Source organism: Buteo buteo, chromosome 7 (genome assembly GCF_964188355.1).
Source record: "Buteo buteo chromosome 7, bButBut1.hap1.1, whole genome shotgun sequence".
Classification (NCBI taxonomy): domain Eukaryota; kingdom Metazoa; phylum Chordata; class Aves; order Accipitriformes; family Accipitridae; genus Buteo; species Buteo buteo.
This window is the reverse complement of record NC_134177.1, coordinates 20,491,346-20,500,083: the sequence shown is the minus strand read 5'-3', so window position 1 is coordinate 20,500,083 and position 8,738 is coordinate 20,491,346.

The following is an 8,738-nucleotide window of genomic DNA, read 5'->3' as shown; positions in this document are numbered from 1 at the left end:
GCCATAAGGAAAAAAGATGTCTACATTAGGTTGGCAGGAATTTAACCATTAGAGCAGGTCTTTTACTCACAGTGTTTTCTCCTTGGTATTATGCGATGGGTGGAATGCAGAGGATTTTGCTCTGTGTTTTAATGAAGACCTGTGGCAATGACAGAAATTGTCATTCAAGGATTTCCAAGGCCTACGAGAATGACTTGGCTTGAAGGATTGTGCGTCCAAACACACGGATTACCCAATAAAATCTATTACTTTTCTGGTGCTCATCAGTCTTAGTCCTATGAATCAACAGCTCCATTGGGTAATCCTGCATCTTAATTATATTTTGGTGACATGTATGGATTTGAAAGATTCTTCAGGATTATTTTGACCACAAAGTGCTCTGGTGCTGGATGGCTGTTCAGATAGTTCTGCCTCACTTTCCCTTTGTTTAAGCATTGTGCAAGGAAATATTTGCAATGCACAAGAAGATGCAGGGGTCATAGGAACAATCCTGAATGTGGGACAGATTTTCAGAGAGTTATACCATAAGCAGTACTTGTGAGAAGAGCCCAAAGCCTGGGCAGCCTGCATGACAGCAGCAACCTTGCTGCTCAGGACCAGGCGCTGTTTTGGCATCAGAATATTCCATTGCTATTCCCATCTCTTATCCCCAAAGCATGGGAACCAAGGCATAGAGCTGGGGATGTTAGGCTGTATTAGAAAAAACAGCCTCAAAAGGTAGTCTAATATGTCTTACTCAATGAGCAATTCTCTCATTTTAGGTGTGGAAGCAGGCAACAATACCTTCTCTTTAATGCCCATACTTACAGGTGAGGCGAGAGAAGACGTGTTGCCCTAGAAGCCCCAGCAAGTTCCATACATAAAACTGCATTACAGTTTTTGGTAGCTGGATGTTGCCACAGGGCAAAATGAGGAATGAAGCTGTCGGCTTAGGGGCAGCAAACGGAAGTCTGGTGAGGACTGGAAGCCAACGTAACTTAAAGTCTGTCATCTCAATGGCCAATCCTTTGAAAGACTTGTTGCTATAGATTTGGGTTGGCTTTACCTGTGATATTCCTTCCTGCATCTCTGCTTTCAGCTGTAGTTAAGACTATAGTAACTAGCCTATACACGTTACTGGACAGCAGGATTACTGTTGTTTTCAATGTATTACACCATCAGGCAAGCTGTTGGGACAGAACAGCTGGACAAGTTGAAGCTAGCCTCCTCCCAATTAGCTGCTTGGTGGTTCTGCTTCTCAGTTAGAAACTCACATCTCTCCAGTTTTACGTTTGTACTTGCTTGTTTCAGCTAACAGGAGAAGGTCCAGAGTATAGATCTGGTGGCCAGCAGCTCTGGAGTTACATGCGGGATCATCTCCCCTATACCCCATTGCATGTTGCACTGCTTTTCTGTTTTCACTTAGGAAAACGTGGACACCTCCATTCACCTGCATTACAAGTATCACTTGTACGAGGCTTTGAAGAGGCAGTACAGCATACTCCAGTAACTGGTGTTTACTTTATACAGTGTACGGGCCCATCAAGCAAAAATGAATTAACATTTTAAAACTAATTCACAAATTAGTTTTAATCCACTTCTCACAAACACTTCTACTGGCAAAGGACTGTGAGGATGCCTGGTCCTTCGGGCTCCTCACCAGCCTGGCAGTCTTTTCTAGCAGCTCGCACATACCACACGCTGTGATGCCTATGCTCTGTGGCACAGATTTTCCCAGTCAAGATTCATTTGGAGCTGGTTTGTTTGCATTGCAGTGCTTCAGAAATACTCAGCTTTCCCTTTCCCAGAAGGCTATTCCATCAGAGAAGGAAAAAGAAGGGAGAAAAGAAAGGGGGAAACTAGCCAAGCAGCAACAAAGGAGGCGAGCAAAGCCACAGCACGCTCCTCAAGGGGCTGCAGGCACTGCTGTGCATGCAGCAGAGAGGACAAATTACTCCACCAGCAGTGAGATCCCGAACACTTTGAAACAGTTACATGCACACAAATTACAGCATGCTTGCTGGTCGCACGAACAAAATACAGTGTGTTTGCTGTCTCCATATTATTCCATGCAGCCAAAGTTAGATTGCATCTCTGACCTGTAATTCATATTATGGTACAGCTCCTGTTTTACAGGTGCAAATACATATCATGCCACTTCATTAATTCCACAGCCATGTCCCACCCTAGCTCTTGTCCCCCCTTCCATGAAAGACCAGGATTTGGATTTCACTTGCTTTCAGCAGTGAATGCAGCAGTACTGGTCAGGAAAAAAAGGAGAAAAGCTGGCATGCACACAGCAGTAAGGGGTTAGCTGCAGTTGCAGTTTTTTAAAAGGCCAGATTTGGGCAGCTTTCTGCTTTCTGCTATGCCCATCGTGAGGACAATGCCAGTTTCCAAGTGTATGACAAATCTACACTGGAGCATGGGACACACGCACACTAACTGACCAGTTCTGATCCTACTAGCAGCCTAGAAGTGAGCTCAAGCTATTTATCCTTCTTCTTGGACAGCTTTTACAGTCTTTGTCAAGTTCTTTGCAGCTACAACTAAACTCCTTCATCCAGCTGGGGCAGAACTAGTTCAAGCGAACTAGAGAGGGGGGCAGATACATGTTCCTATTCTAAACAAAATAGCCTTTGAACAAAATAATTCATCTTCAAATAAGACAGAGACATTTATTCCCTAGCATCACTCAAAGACACACTATATAGAACCATTTTTGATAAAACCAAGACGGTTCAAGTCAAGAATGGAAAACACTGGGTTTGGCAAAACAAATTATCAGAGGAAAAATCAGTCTCGGGGGGATTGCTGGAGATCTCAAATATGTGTAGCTCCGTATTTAATATTAAAAACCTCAAGATCTCAGTTATACTATACCTAGTATTCATATCAGTGCAAACCCCAGCACAAATCCAAAACCAGAACAAAGACTGCTATTGTCCCCAAATTAACCCGTAAGAGCTATTGGTTGGCCACAGTACATTGTAAACAGACCAAAAAGGTGCATGCAGTGAATTTTCAGTAGCTAGCCTGGGCTAGTAAGACTTTTTTTTTTTTCACTATTGCTAGTCTGCAGAAAGGTACTTTCTGTTCCTGAGGAGTAGTGTAATCAGCTACAGCAGAAGTCAGACCAACAATTTAAACTTTGGAGTGAATCTTTTTAAACACCTAATGCTAGCTGTTTTGGCTGTATTGTTCTGATTTGTGGGGGAAGGACCTTCCTGCATTACAATATATATTCATTTTATAGAGATACACAGGGAAAACAGAATATACGATAAGCATCAGAAAGTGCATCAGAGGGATCATTCCTCAGGTTTTCTTAGTAGTGCGGAGCTTAGCTCTTCTCCGCTCTGCACATCATCTCAATAGACTGTGCCTTTCAAGTTTGTTCATCATTTTTTAGATGGAGGTTTAGATCCTGGTTTAAGGATAAGAGAAAAATTATGGAGATTTTTGGGTAATCCTCTGAAGGCATTTGCCAGGGTGACAGCCACTCCCCCATCACGCGATGCAGCTGCCCTCATCCCTACCCAGCCCTCCAAGGACAAATGGCTGGCGAGTCAGGTGCTGGTTAGATCATCACCAACACCTACAGTTTCGAAAGGAGAGATCAAAAAGGAGATTATGGTTGTAGGTGGAGATGCAGGAAACACAAGGCTACCTTCAACTACTTCTTACTACTTGCTATCAGCTAGTCTGTATCTGAGTTTCTTATCCCCCCAACTCACCCTACCACAGACAGGCGGGCCACTTTAATTCGCCAGTTAAACCCTTACCCCTAGTAAAGCCCATTACAAAACACAGAGCTGCTCTAACAGCCAACCAGCATCTATCATCTTCCTCACTCCTGATCACGGCATTTCTCCCTGTACAGGAGGCATAGGAGCCTTCATCGCACTGTGCCTTTAAAGACCCACAGCCACACACTGGGCACGGAGGCAAGCACTTCATTCTTTCAGTCTTCCTTTTCCTTCCATTTCACTAGAATCCCAATATCTCCCTTAGAACTTAGATTCTTTTAACTTGTTAGCCATCCTTGCTTGGACATTTAAAAACTCCTGCTTAATAGCCCTTCTACTCGACAAATATACAGAGTTCCCTTAGAGCTCCTTAGGGACCTCTCTCAGCCCTTTGGACCTCTCTCATATTTCCATCACAGATTTCCACCTGGATTTTACAGGAGAATTTACTACTCCCTATTTAGCACGCCCTACTTACTTGCAAACTTCACTTCTCTTGCTGAAGGAAGGGACGTTTTTTGTATACCTCCTCCTTTTCCCAAAGTGCCTCGCTGTCAAAGCTCAGATCTAGTTCTTCTTGGGGATCATGGGAGCTGTAGTCCTCTGAAAACTGAGACCATGATGGGATTGTGCCCCTCCTGAAGCTGCAGAACAGTTTGTCCCTATCCACAAAAATAGGATGTTAAACTTCACTTTTGCACAGGATGGATTGAAGTATTTTTCAGTCAAAGATACTACATGGGATATAGCTCACAGATTCAGTTCAAACGAGGAAAGCTAGAGGAAACATGTATTTGTTAATAATGGTATGAGAAATCTAAGCACACTGTATAATTAATACTATTGCAAAATATTACTCGGAGGAGTAAAAGCAGCAAGGAAGCTGAATGTTACATCTAAAGCACCAAGAGAGCATCCGCGGTAGGTGGTTTGGTGGGAAAGGGTAGCCAAGGAGAAAGCTCACTAGAAGAAAGAGCTGTTTGATTTGAACAAGCCTGGATGCCTGGAGGCTGGGGCAGAACTCAGACAAGAGGAAAGTAAAACCATCAGCATATTCAGTAATATTTGCAATTTAACAGTTACAGGACTAATTAAGACCAGCAGCCACAGGAAACCTGAGTCTACCTCTTAAGAACAACACCCCAGATATTTAATATGCCACAATGGAGGATAGCTGGATTATCATTTCCAAAAGTAGAGCAGCAATTTCTCACAATATTAAAGCCAAATAAAGCTAGTGCCAGCATTTACCAGTTATTGGTTTGACATTGTTGGGGATGTGCTGCTAAATTGCTTTGGGTCCTTGAACTGGGCCCTTGGAGTTTTTTGAGTTACATAGCAGACGATAGGTGACATGAGTAGTACCTGAAAGGCCTCTTTTCAAAGCACAGGGAAGGGATGCTGGTGGGATGGAAGAGAAATATACCACAGACCCCTCAGACACAACCTTGTTTAACAGCACAGCCTGCACAGGCTGGTATTACACTAATTTCTTCGTTTGACACAAGCACCTTAAAGTTCGTAGTTACTTTTCCAAAGGAACAAGACGCCAGAAAGCACCCAAACAGCTCCATATGCTAATAGGTTTGAGCTACGTGGCTCAGAGTACAATACAGACGTAATAGCACAGCACCAAAGATTGATGAGCCTTGGCTTTTACCCATTTTTGCATTATTCTTGACTGCATTCTTCCAGTCTCCCGGATAACTGTGCTGTCTGCAAACTGCAGCAGAAGCGAGCCTGGCCCAGGCAGCTGAGACAAATGATTCTTTGTAGCTCATTGCAGTGTTGTTAAAGCTGGAACAAATTTCATTAACTAGCAATCAGAGACAAAAATACAAGTAATGAGCTGTTTTCTACTTAGAAAACAACGATACTGAATGCTTGCTCTTGAATGTAAGTTGTGATACACAAGGCAAGCTGAAGAAAATACCCAGAGGAACACACACAAAGACTTTAACCAGAAAGTTTCATGTAGCGAAAGTACCCACAGGGCCGGTTTCTCCTTCGCAGGATGTATTTTCACGGGTGCAGCCCTGACTTCCCCAGCTCAGGGAAGATGAGCGCCCGGGGAGGTCACGCGCAGGGCGGGAGGAACTCCGGGGCAGCACACGTGGAGGGCTGGGAGAGAGGGAACGATGCCAAAGGCCACCCAGCTCTTGGAGCAAATCATTCATTTCTTCAATTCTCTCCCCGTCAGTGTGGTAAAGGGCACTTGTGAATGGGTTTTGGACCCGAGCTGGTAACTTTTCCCTACAGTTTTGCAAAGCCAATTTAAATGTTATTGACCCAGCCTCCCATCTCCCTCTCAGCTTAACAGATAACCAGAGGAGCTGGGGTTTTGAAAGCTTTCTTGAGAGTAAAGCCTGCACTAGAACAATTTCACTGCTCTTGAGTTAGTCTGCATTAACGACATTTAAATTTTGACCAGGGTCTTTAATAAGAATTCAAATATAACTGTTGGGGTTTTTAAATATATATTTCAAAAATTAGAGCCATCCGAACTATGCAGGGCAGCACATCTTCTGTGTTTATTTTTATTCCTAATCTAGACTCTACATCAGCTGTCCTCATGGTTTGGTAGTGTGAAGTACTGGAAGCCTACCAATACATATATATAAAACTTCCTTTTTGGTTCCCATTGGTAGAAGGACAGATTCTTTTTCTCTTCAAGTCACTAAAAAGTCTCTGTGTGGGCTAATTCAAGACAAATGTGAACACATGATATCTGACCAACGGATGTGAGGCTGCGTTTGAAGGAAGTATGCTGAAAAGGACTGTGTCCTAGGGGTCTTCACTAGGAGAGAGTGCTGGCAACCACTCGGAGAAAGGATTCTGTTACTGCTGTGGTATTTTGGGCTCCAGACTGCAATGTTTAGAATGTGCTCTGCTCAGACGGTGATGGGAGCAGCCCCTCCGCCATGGCAACTAACATATGGCTTTGCATTGTTGCTAATAATCACACAACAGAAAGAAAAAGAAGTAAAAAGGAGGATGTCCTTGCATGCACAGACTATGGAAGTCTATGACTGCATTCTGCAAGGCTGTAACTAGAAGTTATAAATTGCTATATTGCATATTTTCACTTCTCATCTAATTGAAAAAAACAGTGTATACAGTTTTTGCAGATAGTCCATCTATTTTGCTGAACTACCTAGAGCTCAAGGATGCCATTTAGTCCTAGCTGGGTACAAGCACAAGAAAAGGCCAGGGGAAATTCGCTCTTGATATAATTGTTTTTGTCAGGTATGGATGAGTATCTTTTTTTGCAAGGCCACAGCACCCCCTTTCCATATTAATGGATCTTTTGCCACAAAGGCAGAAGAAATACAAGACACATTTGCTCACAAACTGCCGGGAAGGTTGCAGAATTTTGCAGGGTTAGCAGCACAGCCCTTAGCCTGCTGTTTGGCTTCCAGACGCATCACCTTTAGCAATTTATAAGGGACCGATGCACTTGATCGGTAGTTGACTCCATCCTCAGCACCGGACACTGAGCTGGTTATGGGGGGAAGGATAGGCTGTGCACAGGTGAAGCCCACAGAGAACTTTTCAGCCATACTTCAACTGAAGGTATCCTGTGCCCTCGCAACGAGGCTCAGCCTCACAGGAGAGACACCAGGAGAATACCAGTGAGCAGCTCTGCCTGAACCTATCCCCATCCACCCTACGTGTTCTGGAAAGGAAGAAACCCTCTGAAACTAAAGACATCCTGCTCCAACCTCTCCTTTACATACCCAAATACACCTGCTCCACTGCCCCTGCAGCAGATGGCAATTTGTGTCAATGCCAGCCCACTGCAATGGGGTCCAGTACAGACTGAGAGACCTGAATATGCCGTGCCAAGAGAGACCGTAATCACTGTCACTGGAGCACAGCAACAGATTGGGAAGGGGAGTATTGTTGTCTTCATTTTACACAGAGTGGGCGGAGATACAGCAACATGTAGGGTGTTCTGTCTTTGATTAAAAGACTGGTGATTATACACAAAAATAGCTGCTGATCTTAAAATTCTAGGAAGCACTGATTACATTGTGCCAAAGGAATAAAGAAATCCTAAAGAGTCACACCAGAAGTGTATTATAAATTTTTCTCTCTTGCTTTCTGTTCTCTTACTTGGAAGGCTTCTGTTATCCAGCTAGAGTTGACAGAGGTGGCCGAGGGCACATCACAGGCCATGGACTGCGAAGGGCAAGCAGCCCAATGACCTGCCCACAAACAATCCTGACTTGGAGATTCTTTATCCAATTTTCTCTCATAATGACAAACAGACCTGAAAAAATAGTAGGATCAATTCACTAACCAAAGAAGGGCTAAAGCAATAATGATAAACTCAATTCCAGTATGTATTACCTTGTGCAATATAGATTTAGTATACAGGTATTAATTTGAATTTTGGATAGCTTATCTGAATTGCATCTCCAAACCTTTTCGATAGTCACTAATCTTTGTTACTAAAAATCATTGGATTGCTTATTTAGGTGTCACGCATACAATAAGAAAAGAAAAGATACTAAAGAACTAGAAGAGAAGATGCTAAAGTACTCACTTTATTTGCAAATCCCTCCAGTGACTCAGGTTTTATAAATCTGAAAATTAGTTTTATTTATGCATAATAAAAATTAATTTCTAAACTGAAGGCAATAAGCAAACCCATACAGTTCTTAGACGATGCGGTGTTTAGTCCTCTTCCATTTCCTTCAGCTTTATCTTCCTGATTTGTCATTTCTAGCATCGAATTATTTGTATTCATATCAACAGCAGATTTACGTGGGTAAAATTTGCACACCAAAAAATCATTAACCTCATAGTGAGTTCCATTTGTATTGATGGCACGGACAGTCATGAACTCCTACTCTGATTATTTTTAGTTACTTTAAAGGCTGCGGTAAAGCCGCGAGCCCGGCTGTGCAATTGAGACGCTGTTCTTCAGGTAACTAAAATAAGGGTGTCTTCGCCTTTTTGGGGGACAGCCGTACATCCGCACAGAAAGCGGCTCCGCCGCTAAGG